Source organism: Dendrobates tinctorius, unplaced genomic scaffold, assembly GCF_039654945.1.
Source record: "Dendrobates tinctorius isolate UK_male_01 unplaced genomic scaffold, ASM3965494v1 ptg000186l, whole genome shotgun sequence".
NCBI lineage: Eukaryota > Metazoa > Chordata > Amphibia > Anura > Dendrobatidae > Dendrobates > Dendrobates tinctorius.
The window spans coordinates 1,183,816-1,205,771 of record NW_027361853.1 but is presented as its reverse complement, the minus strand read 5'-3'; the positions used below and the strand labels follow the sequence as shown (position 1 = coordinate 1,205,771).

General features: G+C 45.4%; 1 protein-coding gene across 2 annotated transcripts in view; it reads left to right on the top strand.

The window, feature by feature from the left end:
* Positions 1-200: 200 nt before the first annotated feature.
* Positions 201-21,956, top strand: part of LOC141055532 (formin-1-like) — a 412,359-nt gene continuing 390,603 nt past the window's right edge. Inside the window, exons 1-2 of one of the 2 annotated variants that reach the window (XM_073552150.1) lie at positions 201-434; positions 730-834. The gene's annotated coding sequence lies outside the window, so the exon portion shown is untranslated. The remainder of the gene's footprint in view (positions 435-729; positions 835-21,956) is intronic. The other variant, XM_073552151.1, reaches the window with a different exon arrangement.

Sequence of the window (21,956 nt, the reverse complement as noted above, 5' to 3'; positions counted from 1 at the left end):
CCCATCCTCCTGATCAGGCCTTTTTTCTAGGGAGCAATCAATAGGGTTCTCAGGAATTAAAAGAACAGAGACAAAAATGTTATGAAAATGTAGAATCAGAATAAAAACATGCAGTCAAAAAAATAAGTCGAGTAAGCAATAGATTAATGAAAAATATCATACTTCACCTGTAGAAAGGAGCAGTAAGGTACGTGTGAGAAGAGAAAACTGTGGAGTGTACTGTGGGCACAGGTGAGCTGATTAACTCCAGGCTTCCCTTACACACCTGAACTAAAGTGATCCAAAGAGATGGAAGTCTAGTCTGCTCTGAGCAGTGAAGAAACACATTTCTACCCCTCTCTGAAAATAATTTAGATTTTCAAGGTACAGGTTAAAGATACCCAAGAAGTTATGTGTTCGTGAAATTTAGAGCCAAAAACAAAAGTAATCAGAAGGTAAGATGTACCCCGATGGAATGTGAGAGACTCATTTAAAACATAAGAAGTGGAGGAGTTTGTTTTTAGGACCCAAAGCTAGAAGGAACTTGCTGTATAATACTAAGATAGTCATTTCACTTATTGGTATAAATTTTAACATTGGAATAACTGACCAATCTTGATAATTCTCAGAAATGAAAATAAAGATGCACAAATGATTAAAATACATATTTAGCAGTGAAATTCTAGAAATGTAAAGTTCACAGACAGAAATTTACGTGACTGGATTTTTTTATCTGAATATGGCTTGCAGGAATAAACTATCAATATTGTTAATCTGGAAAACTCCTTTTAGAAGTAGTGTCCAACAATTCTGAAACTGAAGTCCACGTTTTAGACTACAATCCCAAGATAATTGGTGAGTCTTTTTTTTATTTTGCGGATTATCTGTACCTATTTAAATTAGTTTTTCTTTCTCTCTCTCTTCTCAGTTTTCATTTTTTTTTTTTATAGTTGCTTTGTTTTTGATATTTCTGGTATTTGATTTTCACAATTTTTATTGATATAGTCAAGCGTGTAATACACAGCAGAAATGCACTAAAAATGTCTTTGCCTGCGGATTTTTCACATTTTATGCCGTTCCATGGGGAAAATACATATTGAAAAGAATACCTACAAGAGAAATTGATATAAAGTGCCAATTAAAAATTACATTTTATTTAAACTTGATATAAAGTGTGTTATGTATATATATTACTTTTGAAGTATCCAAGTAAACTGAATTCCAAACAGGGAAAACCACCTCATATAATACAATCCCCTGCCAGAAGTGCTTGTATACCGCTGTGTGTTTAAAGCCACTATCATATTTAGTAAGGGTATAAGTCATTGCCAGTAAGATCAGGCTACTATTACAACAGCAACAGGCAGCTTGCTTTTTTTTTTTTTTTCATAAAATGCGCCAGTGTTAGGGAAATGACTGAAACATACAAAAAAAGACACTGTAGATTTTGAAAACTACTAAGACTTGGAGCAATTTCTGAAGTCAGTGAAGTGCCTTCTGTTTGAAAAGCTAGTATTTTGACCACAGGAAAAAAAAGTAAAGAGTAGAAATGAGTGAATATTTCAATGTTCCGTTTGGATTATGTTCACCAAATTTGCAATATTCATCGAACATAACCGAACGCCATTCATGTCAATGGGAGGCAAAAACAAACGCATGCACAACACCTTATATCTGCCCCAAATGCTGCCAAAGCACATCAAATGAGGGACAGACACCAGGAAAGTGGCCTCAATTCACCCACAGTACAGATTTTAGCATGACAGTGCAGCAATCAGCCAGGCATGAGGTATCAGGGTCTGAAACAGCATTTACAGCTTTCAATTGAGCATCACAGTAAGACGAGTTGGGTGAGTGATCGGTGTAGGGCCCCTTTGCAGGGAGCCCTGATACCACATGCAACACCTCTACCTGCTTTCATGCTGAGCCACACTCAGTTGGCACAAATATCAGTTTTGTAGACTACTATTGTCAGAAAAATTTAAGGATAGTAACACGGGTAAATGAATCCAAGGAAGTGGAGGCCTTAGGGTACGTGCACACGCTGCGGAATCCGCTGCGGATTAATCCGCACGGATTTTACAAAAACCGCAGATAATCCGCAGGTCCAAAGACCTGCGGATTATCTGCGGTTTTGCCTGCGGTTTGGTCCTGCGGATTCACTATCTCCACAATGGTGGAGATAGGAACCCACAGCGGTTTCCGCAGAAAGAATTGACATGCAATTCTTTCTGCGGATTCAAAACCGCAGCAAATCCGCGCGGTTTTTTCTGCAGCGTCGGCACAGCGTTTTTTTTTTTCCATTCAAATGAATGGTACTGTACACCGCAGCTAAAACTGCTGCGTGTCCGTAGCGGCCAAAACCGCTGCGGAAACGCAGCGGAATCCGCAGCGTGTGCACACAGCCTTATGGTCTCGGAGGCCTACCTGCTACAGGCATCAAGCATGAAGGAGACCCAACCAGGAGTGATCACATTTCTAAAAATGATTGGCAGGCACCACCAAAGTAGCATCAATTTCACCCCAGTAGAAATAGGATAATAGGGACCAACAGTTCTTCCACTACCCCCAATGCAGCAGATGGACACCCAACAAGGAGTGTTCACATTTAAAAACTGAGTGCCTGACACCTCCAATGTAGGATAACTGACGAGACTAGAAATTGTATAATTGGGACCGAGACGTCTTCCACTATAGCTCACCCAGCAGATATAGACCAACCATGACTGTTCACATTTCCACAAATTTGTGTTAACATCAGCAGTAGCTGGCACAGAAGCCACACTAAACATATCACAGTGTGCAGTTACGTGACATTAATGCATCACACTAAAAAAATGCAATTTCACCTAGACTGTACAGTCTGCAATTGGGGTGCAAAAGTCCTTGGAGATTCATGACTTGTTCATCTTAATGAAAGTTAAGTAGTCTGCACTTTGAGGGGACAGCCGGCTGCGCTTATCCATCAGGACACCACCAGCAGTGCTGAAGACACGTTCTGAGAGAACACTGGCTGCCGGGAACGATAAAACCTCCAAGGTGTGTGAGGTGAGCTCAGGCCACTCATCCATTTTGGAAGTCCAAAATTCGAAAGGGTCCAAACCCTCCCTGATTGTATTGATATTCAGTTCTAGATACTCCTACACCATACTCTCCATTTGTTCACCACGTGTAATACTTGGACTCTGTTGTGCTGGTGCACGAGTTGGTCTCAAAAAAGTGTCAAAAGACTCACAGAAGTTGCGTCTTCCACTTCCACCACTGCTGCAGCTAATGTTTTGGTGTTGATGAATTGACATGCCAGTGGTTGGAAGTGTAGAGCTGCGATGCGAACTGTGTGCTTCATTGCTGTCTTGGGGAAAAACGCTCTTAAGGTTGTATAAAAGCGTGTTTCGATACTCCAGCATTCATGCTTCCCTTTATAGGGTGGTAATCATCTGGCAAAATTTGGCTTTAAAACGTGGATGATAGTGGCAACCCAGTAGTCGGCATTTTTCCTAATAATAACTATACGGGGATCATGTTGCAGAAAGAAGGCACTCATGTCAGGCTCTACCATGAGGTACAAGCCCATGCTGTGTTGGTGCCTAGGTAACAATGAGGCTTGTTTTCTCCGTTCCCTACCTCGAACAACATAGAGGGGAGGATTATCCTCTTCATCTGACAGTTGCTCGCCTATCATCTCTTTCTCCTCCATTTGTTCCTCGGATCTTGCACCTTCGATAAGTTTCTGTAATCACCAGTGCCCATCCATCGCAATAATCCACCCTTCCTTAGCACCCGCCTATGTGACAACAGTCTTGAATTTATAGACAATGTTATCCCTTCCGCAGCCTCCTCTGCTTCCTCCACTTGTTCTGGGACCACCATCTCCTCCCACAGGCTATTCAGTGTCTGCTCCAGCATATAGATGACCGGTATAGTGCTGCTGATGACGGCGTCTTCAGCGCTAACCATCTAAGTAGCCATTTCAAACCTGTGCAGAAGGGTACATAGGTCCTTAATCTGTGCCCACTATGTGCCACGTCCGTACTGCGTTGGCCCAGGCTATACGACATGACATACTGCATCAGGGCTCCTTGCTACTGCAACATGTGCAGAGTGGTATTCCACCATGTCAGCACATCGCATATCACCCTGTTAATTGGCATGGACAAAGACCTATGCATCAATGCAAATCGATGACCAGAGGGGTGCGAACAGCGGAAATGAGCTTACAACATATGTGCTTTCTGGAGCAGCTCGCCCAGGCCAGGATAGTGGCTGAGAAAACGCTGTACCACCAGGTTGAGGATGTGAGCCATGCAAGGCACTGTGTGAGCTTGCCTTGCCATAAGGCCACCACTAGGTTCGCACTGTTATCGGACATGGCCTTAACTGGATGCAGGTTCAGCGGAGAAGCCATTGATCAAACACAGCCTGGAGAGCTGTCCACTAGATTTGAGCGACTTTTGGTTTTTTTAGGGTTGAGTTTCGTTTCATGAAACCCGACTTTTCCAAAAGTCGGGTCGAGCAAAATCGGCTGACTATAGGGAAAAGTCGGGGGTCCGACCGAAACACGAAACCCAAAGTCAATGGGGAATTAAAGTCGGCAGTGAGAGGAGGACAGGAAACACACCTACAGTGCCCATTTGAATGCCAAAAGCATCAATTCTTATTACTTAAGCTTGTCAACCTTAATTTACTTCATAATACTAGTTACACACTGAAAAATGGGGGTTATTTGGCTACAGTTGTGGGGGGGTAGGGCTGGCTCCAGGTTTTCGTGGGCCCTGGGCCAAAGAGCGCCCCTTTAACACATACCACAACTCATGATGCTCCGATACGGCAGAGAAATAGCGGTATAGTACAATGAAAAATACTTCACTTCTTACATCTCATGACTGATATCCATTTTAAATTCTCCAATACCTCCAAAAACGGACAGTATATAACTCCATACAGTATTATGGCTAGCTATACAGAGTAATGAGGCCCATATATTTCTCCATATGGAATCATTGATCCCATATAATGTTTCAAACCGTATATGATGAGCTCCACATAATGCTATAGTATATGTTGGTCCCAATGGATGAAGCTCCACTGTCTTATGGGCCCAAATAATGCTCCATATATAATGGGCCCCATTTCTACTGCTCTAGTGTATAATGGGCCCTGTAAATGCTGCTCCAGTGTCTGATGTCCACCTTTGGAATGCTCCAGTGTATGGTGGGCCCCATATATCATTCACCAGAGTATAGTGTTCCCCAAAAATTGCTGTCCCAACATTGAAAACAATTACATAAGTCTCCTTGCTAGGGAATCCCTGCACTACTCTGAACTCCTTGTCGTCCCCATCTTCCATCTCACTGCACTTGGCTGTTTAGGCCCTCCCACCGGCAGAGACACTTTTGCGTACTATGCGGTGCCAGTGCCATCGCCCATGAGTATGCCCCCCCCACCTGCTCAAGGAACCTGCACTTTCATCTGCACCTTCCTCTTTGTCACTGTGTAAGGTGGTATAGTATGTGGGAAGGGGAACCTGAGTTTCCTCTGGGTCAGATTCTGGCAGTGTAGAGTGCGAGGGGAATGTAGTGGTCTGAGTCAATGTACCAGCAGCATCATCCAGCAGTAGCTGGGCCTCAGTGCACTTGTCGCGTCCCCAAGAGTACGGTCGCCACTGTGGCATTACCTTCCTCCTAGGGAGTGTGTTGTCAAGCTTGGGAGCAGCGAAGGATCTCTCTAGCAGTGAAGCCAACACACAACACATTTCCCACTCCAGGCTAGCAGGGAGACCTCTGAACCTGACTGCTTAGGAGCTGCTCTCTGTGGTTGGGAGGAGGTAAGTTAGGGCACTCTGTGCAGGGAAGGGGAAGTGTGTGGACGTGAGAAGGGGAGCTGGAGGATGAGCAGAGTTAAGGCTCACTCCTAGCTGGAGCGCATGGTCCCAATTCCGGTCTCAGAGTTTGTAGGGACACTGACGTTCCTGCAGCAGAAACCGGGGGAAGTAGCAGCTATAAATGCTCTGTACCCAACTAAGGCTCGGAGGCCCCAGCATCGACATGTGGAAGTCAGAAGGAAAAGGCTACAGCTGTCTGCCATACAAGTAAAGTCTGAGGAACATCTGTTAGACAGGAGGCGCTTCAGTGAACCACGGTCCTGTGAGTGTTTCCCCCACAAGCGCTAGAAAGGAGACGTTCAGGAAGGTACATGTTGGCGGAGTGTTGGAAGGGAGCTTTCCATTTTGGTCCTGGAGGTTGGCTGAGGTCCTGACCCGGAGGACACAGCACGGAGGCAGGCATCTGTGTAACCTGCAGACTGTGAGTAAAGCATTAGAACTGCACGCTCTGGTGTCCTACAGTAATTCCAGCACCGCTACATCTGGGTACCAGCACCTACACCGCCTGTGCCTTTCCCCCATCACTACATCTACACTTCCCTGGGACTCCAGCTCCACCTGTGGGGAGCTTCACCATCTTTGCTGCACAACACCATCAGTCCCAGAGGATCTGCATGCAGCATTGGCCTAACATCTATGTTGCCGAACACCACAGGTGGCGTCAAACGATCTATATAAACTCTTTACCATTATACCACGCCATTTACATGGGCGCCCAGGGCCACCGTCCAGGTCACCGCTGCTGTGACACATCCCACTGACACCGGCCCGGTACCGAGTACCCCACAGCCCTGGGAGGGCGACCCATATGCCGACTGCTGATCGGGCGGCGTTATTCCCACGAACCTCCAAACAGCGTCCATGAAGGCAAAGTTTTTGGTTTCCGGGGGCAGTATGATTGCAAAGCTGAACCTTAAAGGAATGTCCAAAAGGGCACCACCAGGAGTGGAGCCTGTGGTTTAATTGGACTCCACCCGGGAAACCACAACCATGCCACCTAAAGAAAAGATGCACACTTTGAAAGCTTTGTCGATTCTGTGTGTGGTGTGTTATGTGTGTTTGTAGTTATGCTAGTGATTTCTCAGCTTTATTCCGTTAACAACCGAGACTCCGGCATGCCCCCGCAGTACGCGTCAAGCTTACTAGAGGGATAAGCTAGGCTCTGGCACGTGAGATCGAGCAATAACAGGTCTAGCATTCCCGTACATGTCCAGGGCTGCATGCACGCTACACTGAAAGGACCAGCTTTTGTCGCTTACAGGTGCAGATAACCTGCTGAACTCCGTTAGTGATGGGGATCTGGGATTCAGATTATTCCCCGCGAACGATGATTTCCCAGTAAGTTCAGGTCAACCGCAATTCCAGAGTTAGGCCTAACCGTCATTCCTGAAAAAACTACGTTTCCAAACCACAGGTGCTGTAGCTTGCTTAACAGCTCGGCAGCCGTTCTCAAGCCCAGTATGGATTCAACCACATTGTAGAAAGTTGATAAAGGGTACAGTTTCACCGGATAACACGTGTGTATATATGTAGCCTAGTTTACACTTTAAAAATATATGTCTATAGATCAGGAGGCAGACTCAGATGTTCTCAGGCCCAGTTTGGATTTGACCAGATTGTACAAAGTTGAGAAAGGGTACTTTATCACTGGATAGCAGGTGTATATATAGCATAGTTTAAACATGTAAAATCTCCGTGTTCTCAGTATGGATTACACAGCAATCTAAAAAGTGGAAAAAAGGAAATGCATTTGAGGCTTACACAACTATATACTTTTGGTGTTATTTTTAAATCTTCATATATATTTCTGTCTCAGTAATACAGTCCAGCCTCTCCGCAATAGGAAATGAGATGCATACAATTACTGACATAAAGGCTAGTGATTGCAGAAATCTAGGAATTACTATTCACGGGAAAAACTTCCGTCACAATTCTCATAGGCGATGCTGACCCTCAATTAATTTGTGTGTTGAGACAGTGAAAACATTTTTTTGTGAATAAAGTCTTGCTGTATCGCACTTCCGTTGATTCCATCACTGTTACTCATCTCAATCAAACTTTTATCACAGGGAGCGATGTAAACATGGTGCTCACTGGCTATCATGATCTGTCAAGTAACTTTGGAGTACAAAAGACAGAAGCCACAGGCCGTAGGCGATTCTATTTGATTGGCATGAGAGGGCACATTTTAAAATGTGCGCCGGAATGTCACACGTTTGTGAGTAGGAAAACTGTGAAAGCTGATGATAAACCACCACTGCATGTCATTGTGAGTCGACGTCCATAAGAAATGGAAGCCATTGATCATCTGGAGCTAGAGCCCGGCCAGCAGGACAGGGCATAGCTACATCTTAACCATCATCTTTCAGTTCAATCAATTTGTAGTGGCACTCCCAGTGAAGGATTTGACAGCCCAGACTACACAGCGGAGGAGCAGGTAGAGGTAAACATTGCAAATGCTGGGGCCCTGCCCAAGCAAGGGGGGCACACTCGTGGGCATCGGTACTGGCACTGGGCCCCTCATAGTACGGCGGTGTGTCTGACGGTGGGTGTGCACCACCACTGTCAGACACTTGATTGTACTATGAGGGACCCTGTGCCAGTGCCCGCGCCCAAGAGTCGGCCTACCCACCTGTCCAGGGCAACGGCACTCGCACGGTTTCGTGCGCTAGGTGGTGACCCCGGCAATGGGGGGGGGGCAGCACAGTTAGGGCGGTTTACAAAGTGGCATATGTTGATGTGGGACATTCAGCTGCTGCAAAAGGAGAAATAGGTCAAGTTCGCGGAATAGGAGGACGACCAAAGCAAGCCATTTTTCTGGCAACCTATGTGCCATCAAGGGAAGGTGGGACAAAATCCTTGGCAACCCATGCATGGTTCATTTTAATGAAGGTGAGATCATCCACATTTTGGGTTGACAGACGGGTCCTTTTTTCTGTCAGGATTGATCCAGCTGCACTGAAGACTCTTTCCGGTAGCACACTTGCAGCTGGGCAAGCGAGCTCCTGTAAGGCATTTTGTGCCAATTCAGGCCAGGTGTCCAGTTTAGCGGCCCAATAGTCAAAGGGGAATGACCTGTGCGGGAGAACATCGATATGGGAGGAAAAGTAGTTTGTAACCATAGTTGACAACTGCTGTCTCCTGTCACTTTCCATCGATGCAGTATTACCAGTTGTGTGAGCGGTACTTGAAATATCAGTCCACAACATTGTCATGAAACCCCTGTCTCCAATGCCACTTCTGCTGTGTGCACCACGAACACCTCTGCCAAGCTGCCCCCGGCCCATACGGCTCGTGTGAGAACCATCACCGCTGCTGTGTGCTGGGAATGCCTCAACCAACCGGTTTACCAGAGTTGCTTGTTTATTAGCCAATATTAGGTCAAGGTTCTCCTGTGGCATGATGGATTTTTAATTTGCCTTTATAGCGTGGATCCAGGATGCTTGCCAATCAGTAGTCATCATCGTTCATCATTTTGGCAATGCGGGGGTCCCTTTTTAGGATCTGCAAGGCATAATATGACATGTGGGCCAATGTTCCCGGTGTCAATGATGCACTGTGAGTGCTGGTTGGAGGAGCTCTTTCTGGCAAATCCACATCCCTCCAGTCACGCACAAACCCTGTACCAGACCTTGCCACGCCAACATTTTCACTTGCCCCACGAGATGCATCCTCCTCCCCTAAGTAATCATCCTCATCATCATCTTCCTACTCCTCTTCTTCCTCCACCTCGTCCAGGAGAGGTCCCTGAGCAGACAATGGCTGAATGTCATCAAGGATTCCCCCCTCTTTTTCCTCGTCAACATTGGCTGCAGACGCCTGCTCCTTAAGGTGCATCAAAGTTTGCATGAGCAGACGCATAAGTGGGATGCTCATGCTTAGGATGGCGTCATCTGCGCTTACCAGCCGTGTGCATTCCTCAAAACACTGAAGGACTTTAGAGGTCTTTCAGCTTCGACCACTGCACACCTGTCAACTCCATGTCTGCTCTCAAAGTGCCTGGCCGTGTATCCTCCCACAAATGCATTATGGCATGCCTCTGTTCGCACAGCCGCTCAACCATGTGCAGGGTGGAGTTCCACCTTGTTGCAATGATAATGAGGTGGTGGTTGGGAAGGTGGAGCAATCGCTGCAGCTTCTGCATACGAATGGAGTGTACAGGCAACCGGCGGATGTGCGCGCACAGTCTTCGCACCTTCTGGAGCAGGGCTGTTAACTCCGGATAATTGTTGAGGAAGCACTGTACCACCAGGTTCAAGGTGTGAGCCAAGCAAGGTATGTGGCTGAGTTTTGAAAGGGCTATAGCTGCCACAAAATTACGGCCGTTATCACTAACTACCTTGCCTGCCTCAAGATGTATACTGCCCAGCCATGACTCAGTTTGTCACTGAAAGTACTCGGCCAGCACCTCCGCGGTGTGTCTGTCGCCCACACACATCATCTGCAACACAGCCTGCTGATGCTTTCCACTAGCTGCTCGATAGGGGGACACCTCGTGTGAAACAGTGGCAGCTGCAGATGGAGTGCTCATATGACTGTGCTCTGTGGACGAGCTTTCGCTTCTGGAGGAGGAGGAGGGTCAAACGCCTACAGCTAACTGTTTCCTATACCGTGGGCTAGGCAGCACTGTCCCACCACCGCTGTCCCCTGTGGACCCTGCATCCACCACATTAACCCAGTGCGCAGTGATGGACACGTAACGGCCCTGGCCATGCCGACTGGACCATGCATCTGTTGTGAGGTGCACCTTTCCACTCACTGACTGCTTGAGTGCATAGACAATGCTGTCTTTCACATGATGGTGGAGGGCTGGGATGGCTTTGTGAGAGAAATGGTGACTGGGTAGGTGATAGCGTGGTACTGCATAGGCCATGAGTTCGCGGAAAGCTGCGCTTTCCACCAACCGATAGGGCATCATCTCTAACGAGATTAGTTTTGCAATGTGGGTGTTCAAACCCAGTGTACGCGGATGAGAGACTGAGTACTTTCTTGACCTACTCATAGTCTCTGGGAGGGTGAGCTGGACTTGAGAGCTGCATATGGTGGAACTAGCGGTGGACTGGGTGGACTGAGAGAGGGTTGATGATGGTGATGGAGTTGGTGTTCTTTCTTATGGCCTAGATTCAGTCTTTCGTTGATATAACAGTGGGATTCCCTGACTGCTTTGGCCTTGCAACGACACCTCAACATTTGCTGCTGTGCTAACCGGTGGGCTTAGTGGGGGAAACAATGTAGCGTTGCTGACTACCTTCTTTGTGATCAGTTGCACATGTGGTACTTGAGGTTTGGTGTTGTGTCCACGCTTGCAAGTGCATGCTGGTTAAATGTCTAAGCATGCAACTGGTATTCAAATTTTTCAGATTTTTCCCTCGGCTAAAGGTCTTTGCGCATTTCTTACAGATAACCTTGGCCTGATCATGAGGATTTTGTTCAAAAAAGTGCCACACTGCACTATTCCTACTTTGGAAGACATTTTGCGCCCTAGCACGCTGTACTATTTTGACCATCTGGACAAGCTGTCCAGCAACTCTTTTGATTTTGGAACCTGTCTTTGGAGTGCTCCGGGCATGCCAGATAACAGCTGTTGCGATGTCGATGTCTGCTGTGGATGCTCCTCCTCCTCATCTGAGCTATTGGAAACATCACCCTCTTCCCCCAATGGATGCCAATCTGGGTCAACAACTGGGTCGTCCATCACCTCCTCTTCAATGTCATGTGTACCTTCCTCTGTGTCACCGTGTATGGTGGTATAGTATGCGGGAAGGGGCACCTGAGTCTCATCAGGGTCAGAATCTGGCTCATTACACTGCGAGGACAATGTAGTGCTCTGACTGAATGTACCAGCAGAATCATCTATCAGTGGCTGTGCATCAGTGCACTCCATGTCCGATTCATCTTGGCCTGGGTAATTCACCATTTCACTTGATAACCCAGGCATGGTATGTGAAAACAGCTCCATGGAGTAATCAGTTGTATGGCCTGCGTCATCCTTCAATCTTGGTTGGGGTGAAGGACACAAGGAAAGGTGTGGTTCATGAACATGAGCCTCCAGTGACGACTCAGTGCTTTTATTTTTTACAACTTCAGAAGAGGAGGCGATAGAGCTGGAGGATGAGTCAGCAATGTAAGCCAAAACTTCTTCCTGAAGCTCTGGCTTTAAAAGCGGTTTGCTAACTCCTAGAAAACTAAGCCTTCGAGGCCTTGTGGAGCCAGACGATGATGCAGGCTCAACACCTCCTGCATTCGGTCCTATTTTGCTTTTGCCACTATCATCAGATGCACCACCAACACCATCATTACCAGCTGGCAACCCCCGCCCAATTCCACGGCCTCTTCCACCAGCCTTCCTCATTTTTTGGTAAAAATGTACAGAAAATCCCACATACTATATAGTAATGTAAAACAAGGTACAAGGTGTATATAGGACAGGGGAGATGTAGAATTTCTGAACACACTTGTGGACACTGTTGGATTGTGAGGCCTAGTGAATATCACACCGCTATGTCACAGGCTCAATGTCGCAGGTGTGAAAAATGTCACTATAGGACAGGGGAGATGTAGAATTTCTGAACACACTTGTGGACACTGTTGGTTTGTGTGAGGCCCAGTGAATATCACACCGCTATGTCACAGGCAGAAATTAGTTAGTGTATGACAAACTACAAGGTGTCTATAGAATTGGGCAGAATAGGAATCTCCCTAGAGTGTAGGTCTGTAAGAACTGAACAAGTCCTTGACTTATCCTTACAGAGTCACACACAGCTTCACTGTGGCCGTGATAACAGCCGTTACACGGTACTGAGAGAGGAGCGTGCACGTACACCGCTGTCCGGTGTCCGTAAAATTGTCAAGCTCCGTGTTTTAAGTATACGGACTGACACACGCTGTCTCTGTATTTTGAATGTGCTCAAACCGCAAATATACTTAACTGTTTGAAAAGCAGACAAAACTAGAAGGTGGAGGTCTGTAAGAACGGAACATGTCCTCGACTTATCCTTACAGAGTCACACAGCTTCACTGTGGCCGTGATAACAGCCGTTACATGGTACTGTGTGAGGAGCGTACACCGCTGTATGGTGTGAAAAAATGCACGCTCAGTACCTCACCAGGACAAAAAAAAAATTTGGATTGCTTTTAAAAAAGCAGTTTGCAGAGCAGTGGGATAACAGCAATGCAGCTATCAGGAAGCCTTATAAGGCAGCCTAACAACCAACACAGCTGATCCAGCAAAATATATCCTCCACTTGCACTGCACACACAGTGACTGGTGTGTTGTACAGGCAAAATCGCTAGCAGCAGAAGCAGTTTTTGGTGTCTTCTCTGCCGAACGCTCTCCCTACAGAATCAGCAGCAGCTCTCCCTATTCTGAGATCAGCATGAGTAACATGGCGGTCGGTGTGCACGCCCTTTTATACCCCCTGTGACGCCCCCAAAGCAAGCCAATCACTTGCATGCCCTTCTCAAAGATGGTGGTGACCCCTGCCTATGTCATCACGTTGCCCACAGTGTCCGTGGATCCTGATTGGCTGAAAAAGAGCGGAAAACATACTTTTGAAACGTGACTTTGGCGCTAAAGTTGCCGAGCTCGTGGCCGACCTCACCCTAGGGTCAGGTTTCGTTTCATGAAACCCAACTTTACCAAAAGTCGGCGACTTTTAAAATTTTTTGACCCATTTCGCTCAACTCTACTGTCCACAACTCTTCAGCTATGACTGCAATCTCCCAATGCGCATAAATTTTAATACTGCTTGATTGCAGGGAGCCCTGGCTGCACAGTACAGACTCGCCCATCTGTGGTTCCGTACAGTCAGTTGAACGGTTGGATAGTTGGGACGCGGGGGGAAGCAAGGGAAATTTGGGTGCCACTTCTGTGGACTGTACTGGGTGTGATGTTGAGGTGGAGGAAGAGGAGGAGAGGCCACTTGAAGCTGCACTTGCCATCCACTTGTGTGCATGCTCTTTCTGGGCATCATCGATAAAGCCTACCGCTGTGTGTCTGCCAAAGAAAGGTAGTGGTGTAGCCTGTCCAGTAACATAAGTTGTCAGTTGTCTTTATGAAAGAACTAGCGAAGCAACGCCACGTCCTATGCAAACATTACCACCTCCCCCATGTACACCTTGAACACCAAGCCTAATTCCCCTTCCATCACGGCCTTGCTTTTTCCCAGTCGTGTTGCTCAGATAGTGGGGTAGGAGTTTAACAATGTGGCACGGGGTGGTAGTCATGGGCGAGGTCACGAAGGCACAATCAGTCCACAACCCGGCCCCTAGCACATGAATAAGCAGTTCTGATCCCATCCCCGGGTCACAGTGGATTACCTCAGTTCTGCGGTTGTTCTCCATGATGGATCGACGTACTCCGGCTGAATCACGCTGTATAGGGTCCAACAGTGGCAACTTGTATTTTAATAAGGAGAATATCGAAATGAGATGTATAGTTCCTGTTCTGTCCCTAGTCACAGTAATGGCCAAAACTCCCGGTAAGCTCTCTGGAGCTAAAAGTCTCTGATGAGGCACACATCCAGTCCCAGTGCACGACAGTCCTGGCAGCCAATATTCTCCCCATCCAGGGGTCGGTTCTGTCCCAGACGGTGATGCACACCTTCCCAGACAGCGGTCCCCTCTGTCTCGGACGGGGACACGTGTCCTGCCTGGGCTCTCCCAGGAAGCCTTAGCTTCCTCTTCACTAGAGACTTTTGGCCCAGCCCCCCAAAATTAACACCTTCTGTCTCTGCCTCTAGCATGTGCATAATAAACACAGCACAACAGTCATATATGGCAGGCACAGCACTTTCAACAGTGTAAACCACAAGGGGATAACATTAAGGCATAAATGAACAGCAGCAAAACATTAAAATGTTAACTTACAGGCACACTATTCGGGTACCACATAAAGTGCACGGGATCAGCACCTAGGAGAGAAGGGAAGCAACAAGGTTCTCCGCCACCTCCTTGCAGGAGCACAGCATTAACAACCAAAAATTAGATTTTTAACTTTGCACCACCTTTGCAAACAGCTGAATTTCAGCAACAGTAAATTCCAAGTTGAAATATGGCGTGCTGTATCGTGTTAGTCACAGAACTGAGTGTGGTTGAGGTCTTTATGACAAAGTTAAGCTACAAACAATTTTAAAGTAAGGTCCCTTACTGTATGACGTTAAAAACACACAAATTTTTTGTGGCCTGTGGATCAGGCCTCTACAGCTTAATTTCAACCAAACCAAATGACAAAGTGTGATACGGCGGTTGTCTAACCTTTTAAAACTGAAAAATTACGGCATGCTTTTTTTAATGTGCCTTAGGCTGGTTTTACACTTACCTTCTTTTTGAGGGCTGATTTTGCGGCCCCAATAGATTTCTATGGGGCCGCAAAATCGGCCCCCAAAAATTACACAGTGTGCCGTATGGCCATCTTTGCGGCCGTGATAAAAGGTGTACCCGCAGTATTTCCGCAGGGATTTTTCCGCAGCATGTGCACAGCGTTTTTCAAATTACGTTGATTTTAATGCTACTGTACAATGCAGCAGAATCTGCTGCGGACCCGCAGGGCCAAATCCACTGCGGATCCGCGGTAGAATCCGCAACGAGTGCACACAGCCTAAACTTTATTCCCCTTTTATCATTTTCATTGGACGCCCAGGGCCACGGACCTGGTCACTGCTGCTGCGACGTATCCCCACGGCCTTGGCGGGCGCTCCACAATCACTTCATCAAACACGTGCCAAACGCTCATGATACACCACCATTATCGTTGCTAAAGTGCAGAAAATATTTTTGTGGCAACGCAAATATTTTCCTGCACTTTTACCGATTGTTACCTATTTTATAAAATTTTGCTCAGGTTTCCGATCACGAATCCGAATATGCCATATTCGTGCCGAATGAATGTTTGGCGATCGTTTACTGAACAAATTCATTCATCACAAGTAAAGAGTGTAAACATACCCTGAAGGGTCATCATAATAAATTGAAAGAATTGGAGCACACACCTAGATCCTTCATGTGCAATGTTTTTCCATTTTAAAACGTGACATCAAACCATATCAAAGTGCAGGTAGCAGGGGAGCTACGCACATGAGAGAGCCTGACTGACTATGGCCATTTAACACTTGCTTAGCACTTCTACGGGTCCATGTTTAAAAAAAGAAAAAAACACTGTGGGGCTCCCTCCCTTTTTTTTTTTTTTTTTTTTTTTTTTTTTTTTTTTTTTTACAACCGGCCAAGCTCAAGCAGACAACTGGGGGCTGGTATTCTCAGGCTTGTAAGGGGCCATTGATATTTCCCCCCCCCCCCATCCTAAAATTAGCAGTGAGCAGCCACCCAGAAAATGCACATTTATTAGATGCGGCAATTCTGGCGCTTTGCCCGGCTCTTCCCACTTGTCTTGTGACGGTGGCAAGTGATGTTTATATTTGTGGAGTTGATGTCACCTTTGTATTGTCAGGTGACATCAAGCCCACAACTTAGCAACGGAGAAGCATCTATAAGATACCTATCCATTAGTAATCCTATAGTTGTATTGTAAATAAACACACAGCCAAAATAAAGTCCTTTATTTGAAACTAGATGGTGGCCCGATTCTAGCGCATCGGGTATTCTAGAATATGTATGTAGTTTATTTATGAAGTTTTAATAACAATGCAATAATGCCCCCCTCCAATCCTGATATGCATGGACCTCTCCCTCCCCAATCCTCGCGCTCTCACGAGAGTGACGTAATCTCCGGTCTAAGGCGCAAGGCATTACTGGGACCGCGAGGCCGAGAGCGTGGAAAGGAGATCGCGGGCCGTCGGAAGGTGAGTATAACCTTTTTTTTTTATTTTAATACTATTTTTTACAGATGCGCTGCGCCCGAATGAGCGCTGCGCCCTGGCAGCCGCGACTAGTCAGCGCAGCGGGATTTTGGTGACATATATATATATATATATATAGAGAGAGACAAAACACACTTTTTAAAACTAACAATCACAGTTACAGTGGGTGCAGAAAGTATTCTGACCCCTTTAAATTTTTCACTCTGTTTCATTGCAGCCATTTGGTAAATTCAAAAAAAGTTCATTTTTTTTCTCATTAATGTACACTCTTATTCAGACCCTTTGCTCAGTATGGAGTAGAAGCACCCTTTTGAGCTAGTACAGTCATGAGTCGTCTTGTGAATGATGCAACAAGTTTTTCACACCTGGATTTGGGGATCCTCTGCCATTCTTCTTTCCAGATCCCCTCCGGTTCTGTCAGGTTGGATGGTGAATGTTGGTGGACAACCATTTTCAGGTCTCTCCAGAAATGCTCAATTGGGTTAGGTCAGGGCTCTGGAGGGGCCAGTCAAGAATGGTCAGAGTTGTTCTGAAGCCACTCCTTTGTTATTTTAGCTGTGTGCTTAGGAACATTGTCTTGTTGGAAGGTGAATCTTTGGCCAAGTCTGAGGTCCAGATCACTCTGGAAGAGGTTTTCATCCAGGATATCTCAACTTGGTCGCATTCATGTATCCTTCAATTGCAACCAGCCGTCCTGTCCCTGCAGCTGAAAAACACCCCCATAGCATTATGCTGTCCACCACCATGTTGCACTGTTGGGATTATATTGGGCAGGTGATGATCACTGCCTGGCTTACTCCACACATACCGCTTAGAAATATCACCAAAAAGTTCTATCTTTATCTCATCCGACCAGAGAATCTTATTTCTCATAGTCTAGAAGTCCTTCATGTGTTTTTGGCAAAATCTATGCAGGCTTTCATATGTCTTGCACTGAGGAGAGGCTTCTGTCGGGCCACTCTGCCATAAAGGCCCAACTGGTGGAGGGCTGCAGTGGTAGTTGACTTTGTGGAGCTTTCTCCCATCTACTTACTGCATCTGTGGAGCTCAGCCACAGTGATCTTGGGGTTCTTCTTTACCTCTCTCACCAAGGCTCTTCTGCCACACTTAGTTTGGCCGGACAGCCAGGTCTGGGAAGATTTCTGTTGGTCCCAAACTTCTTCCATTTAAGGATTATGGAGGCCACTGTGTTCTTGGGAACCCTAAGTACAGCAGAAATTATTTTGTAATCTTGGCCAGATGTGTGCCTTGCCACAATTCTCCACAATTCTGTCTCTGAGCTCCTTAGCCAGTTCCTTTGACCTCATAATTCTCATTTGGTCTGACATGCAGTATGAGCTGTGAGGTCTTATGTAGACAGGTGTGTGATTTTTACATATCAAGTCCTATCAGTTAAACACCATCTCAAGGAGGATCATGAGGAAATGGAGAGCATTCCCCTGAGGAAGGAGCTTTTTGGCTCCGAAATGCGCGTCGGGGACAGGACTGACCTCACTGCCTTCACTGCTTCAAGGTAAATCTACTGCAGCCAATAGGATCTAATTGTTGCGGTGCTTCTTTTGAGCACAAGCTTTGCAATGGCCTTGTGTATTCATTGTGTCAGGGAATCTTGCTAGCCGAATCAAAGGCAGCAGCACTTGCTATATGATGATGATGGTTCAATACACTTTTTTGATATATTATCTACAATTATGTGTCCCTGACCTGTTATAAGTCTTTTTGCATACTATTTTTCCTGGCGCTGTGTTTGCAGTGTGATTGGGCTTTATGACTACTGTGCTTGTCCATCTGTTTATCCTCCCAGTCCATGTACTGTATGTCCATATTTTATGAGTATTACTTAATAAACATTGTATTTTTATGGATCTTTTGACTGCTTGTTCCTTTGGTATTTTCTAACAGATCAGAAAAGCATGCAAGTGAAAACTTCCCAGTCTGTGGGCTTGATGTCACATGACCATACAAAGGTGACCTAAACCCCACAGATATGAACCCACTTACCATCGCCACAGGGCAAGTGGGAAAAGATGTGTCTTTTCTTGTCGGTTGCAGGATGCTATGTTTAGGCTGGAGGGGGACAACATCAATGGCCTCTTACCAGACTGATGATACCAGCCCCCAGCTCTCTGCTTTAGCTTGGCTGGTTGTCAAAAATGGGGGGGGACCCCACAACATATTTTTAAATTACTTAAATACAAAAATACGTGGGGACCCCTCAAATTCTTGATAACCAACCTTGATAAAGCTGGCAGTTGAGGGGTGCAGCCCACAGCTGTCAGTTTTGCTTGGCTGGTTAGCAAAAACATAGGGGACCCCCACATCTTTTTTTTTTTTTTTTTTTTTCCCTTTTTTTTTTTTGTAGTGCAGGCGGCAGCTGATAAATACGGCACTATGTTCTGTTCTCTCTGTGTTTGCGTGGATTTCCTTAGGGGTCTCTGGTTTCATTCCAAAGACGCAATGATGAGGAATGTAGAATGAGCCCCAATGGGGACAGTTATAACAATGTCTGAAAAAAGCTGCAAAATATGATGGTGCTATATGAGTGAGATATCAGTAATAAATGTGCAATGTGTGAACATGCACCTAGAACAGGGGTGTAATTTACCAAGCATGTGCTTTGGGAGCCGTTGGCTTGGCTAGCCATAGTCTGAAACCCTTGCCGATATCCTACTATACATACAAGCAATTGCAGCTGTTCACAATAGTCTATTATGAAATTACTACCTACGCAACACGAGGCTGAAGTTGCTTTCTTATTTGTCAGTTTCTTATTCGGCAATTTATTTTCTGTTTTTTTATAGGTTTAACAACAAAATATATGCATCACAATAATAACATACAATGCAGCGAGGTGCCCTGATGTGAATACACTTAAAAACAACCACTGATCTCACACTAAGAATACATAGATGGTGATGCCCCAAATCAAACCCAGGTCCATCCAGCCTGGCCCAAATAGGTTCTGGGCATCAAAGTGGGCAAACAGCCCATTTTCACGCATTTGAATAAGTAACAGATGTTTTTAAGGGGTTACATAACTTTAAATTACTTTGGGCCATTGATCTCACACTAAGAATACATATATAGTGATCCCCTGCATCAAACCCAGGTCCCGCCAGTCTGGCCCAAATGGGTTCTGGGCATCAGAATTGGCATCAAAGTGGGCACACAGACGATTTTCACAGATTTGAATTAGTAACTGATGTTTTTAAGGGGTTACATAACTTTGGGCCACTGATCTCACACTAAGAATACAAAGATGTGTATCCTTAATGTCAGTGGTCCAAGGTCATTTACCCTCTTAAAAACATCAGTTACTTATTGAAAACTGTGAAAATGGACTGTTTGCCCACTTTAATGCCAATTCTGATGCCCAGAATCCATTTGGGCTAAGTTAGAGGAACCTGGGTTTGATGCAAGGCATCACTATATATGTATTCTTAGTGTGAGATTAGTGGCCCAAAGTCATTTAACCCCTTAAAACACCAGTTACTTATTCAAATGGCTAAAATCAACTGCCCACTTTGATGTCAGTTCTGATGCCCAGAACCCATTTGGTTCAGGCTGGAGAGACATGGTTTTGATGTGGGGCTCCCTGTTCTATATGTCTGCAGTGTGATATCAGTGGCTCAGTCGTTTAACCCTTTGATTAACGCCCTTCGGTGCACACTTTGATGCCCATTTTTGTGCCAGGTTTATAATTTTTGTGGCTGTTTTTAAGTGTATTCTCATCAGGGCACCTCGCTTCATTGTATGTTATTATTGGGATGCTTATTTTTTTTTGTTAAACCTATAAAAAACAGAAAAGAAAAACTACCGAATAAGAAACCAACTTCAGCCTCGTCTATGCAACAACTTAATATTTTTTAGGCCAAATCACACTTGCATTTACTCCGAATCCAGGAGTGTTTTCATGTGATACATTTTTTTTCCACCATAAATTTCTGGTTTTAGCGTAAAAAAAAAAAATACACATGCTTGCTTGATTCCAGACATGCAGTGCATCACAATTCTTGAGATTGTCAACATGTGCTGTTAACAGTGGTTGGTCATGAAGAGGTTAATAATTTTTCAATTGAAACCCGCCCCTAGGAGCAGTGATTGGCTAGTTCTATTCTAGCAGGCTGCAGGCTGCAGGAGAGGTCACATACATTCATACATACAAGCAAGCGTGCAGCTGGGTTACCACCATAGAGAGCAGCCAGGGATGCTCATGTAATAAACTGAACCAGTGGGATTCATGGAGCTTCTTCTATTTAGGTGACTGACCATATAAACTGGGCAATGGACCTGGGAATGTAAGAAAAAGCTATAGGTTTTCATCATTAGGCAAGTGCTAGATGGAGATGGACACTAGACGTAGACATAGCGAAGGAGGAGATGGAGATGACACTGAGTAGAGAAGAACAGATTGAATGGAAAGGCTGGAAGTAATAGGAACCTAAAGTGCAAGCCCCCCTGGAGGGAACAGCCGCGCATCCAGCATGGTGAGCAGGAGCACAGCATCTTCTAATATATGTGATTGACAGCTGGACCAATACTGTTTATAACATATAATGAATGAATCGGCATCTGTGGCGAGATCTATAATCTATATCGATTTTAGTGTTCGGTAAATATTGTCTAACAAATGTTATGGTTTCTTTTGTATTTGGTGTTTTATGTATATAGTACATTGCTTTACGTTGGTTCGTTACTTTGTGAGACGTCACTCTGAAAGCTGCAATGTGTCTTCTTGTTTATCTGAGATTTTACAGCTGATTCCTATGCAGTAAAATCCAACTCCTTGCTTACCGGTTTGTACTGACATCACATATTGTATAAAATACTGTATAAATGATAATTCTTTGCAAGAAAACCTTATTTAGTGCCTTGTCATGAATTCTGACTGATTACACTGCAGATCTCGGCTGGAAATCCTATGGGACTTGCTTATGTGACTCAACTTTTCAGGGCTACGTGAAAAATTGGGAAAACTGAACGAGAACTTCCGTAATGGAGGATTATGCGACTGCTATTCTGGTCCCTATTTTTAGTAGGCATTGACTACTACTGTTTTTTTTTTTTTTTTTTTTGTTTTTAGAAATGTCTAATTCCTTGAGGTTATGAATGGCTAGTGGGTAACGGCATGTTCACATGGCACAGTTTTCTATCATTTCACCTGACTGTAATTTTTGCATCATTCACGTTTGATTTCTGTAAGCTTTAGGCTACGTTCTCACAATGCGCTTTGGGTGAGTTGTTTTTTGGTTGCCGATTTTCTGCACCATTTCTAAACTTTT